Source organism: Suricata suricatta, chromosome 13 (genome assembly GCF_006229205.1).
Source record: "Suricata suricatta isolate VVHF042 chromosome 13, meerkat_22Aug2017_6uvM2_HiC, whole genome shotgun sequence".
Classification (NCBI taxonomy): Eukaryota; Metazoa; Chordata; class Mammalia; order Carnivora; family Herpestidae; genus Suricata; species Suricata suricatta.
Genome location: NC_043712.1, coordinates 79,659,372 through 79,660,252, shown reverse-complemented (window position 1 = coordinate 79,660,252; position 881 = coordinate 79,659,372).

Below are 881 nucleotides of genomic sequence, written 5' to 3'. Positions count from 1 at the left end.
AGGCTCTCGGGTTAATGCTCCCCCACACATACGGTCCCAGCGGGAGGAACCGGTATTTCCGGATTGGGGCCTCAGACCCTGTGATCCCCGCTAAGGGTGAGGTTCATGGGGGAGGGGGACGGAAGCTGATCATAAAAGTTAACTTTCCACCCAAATCACCAACCTGCTTCTCACCCCACTCCACCTCCAAATAAAAACAAAGACCCCCCCCCACCCCCCACCCCCGCACCACCAAACACCTACAATAGTGGCCCACAACTATCCCTCCCGTGGTCTTTTGAAGGCTGCTGTGGCTAACCCCTTCCGAGCCCACACCCCCCGGGGAGGATCCGAAAGCCGACCAGAGAACGAATTAAGTAGGCAGCACGGCGAATCCCTTTTGCTCTTGGGCAGGTAAAAAGTTCTGTGGCAGTGTTGCAGGGAAGGGAAGAGCCGTGGAGTGGATGCCCAAGCTGGAGGGGCTAGGTGGTTCCTGCGTCCGCAGCCCCTGCCCCACCGCTGGGTGGCGCGTGCGAGCCCCCTGCAATCCTTGCTTACACTCCAAAGTAAAGCCGCAATAAGCCGCGTTTCCTGCCCCTGGCTCGCGCACCTGGCACCCTTCGAGTCTCGAGGAAACAGGTGACAACCGCTGCCCAGTCTCCTCCCCTCTGGGCCGCGGCCCTCTGGCTCTCCGCCGCCCACTCCCCCTGCCACCACCCTGGATATATTTTTTTTCTTTCTCCCAAACCTCCAAACAGGAAATAGCTTGAGTCCACAATAGTACACGGGAGCAGCGCCCGAGGCCACTCGTGCCGCCCATTCCCCGGGCAGCGTCCCGCACTCCGACTCCAGCCAGGCGCCGCCAGCGACCAGCGCGGGCAGCGCACCGGACGCGCGCCCCC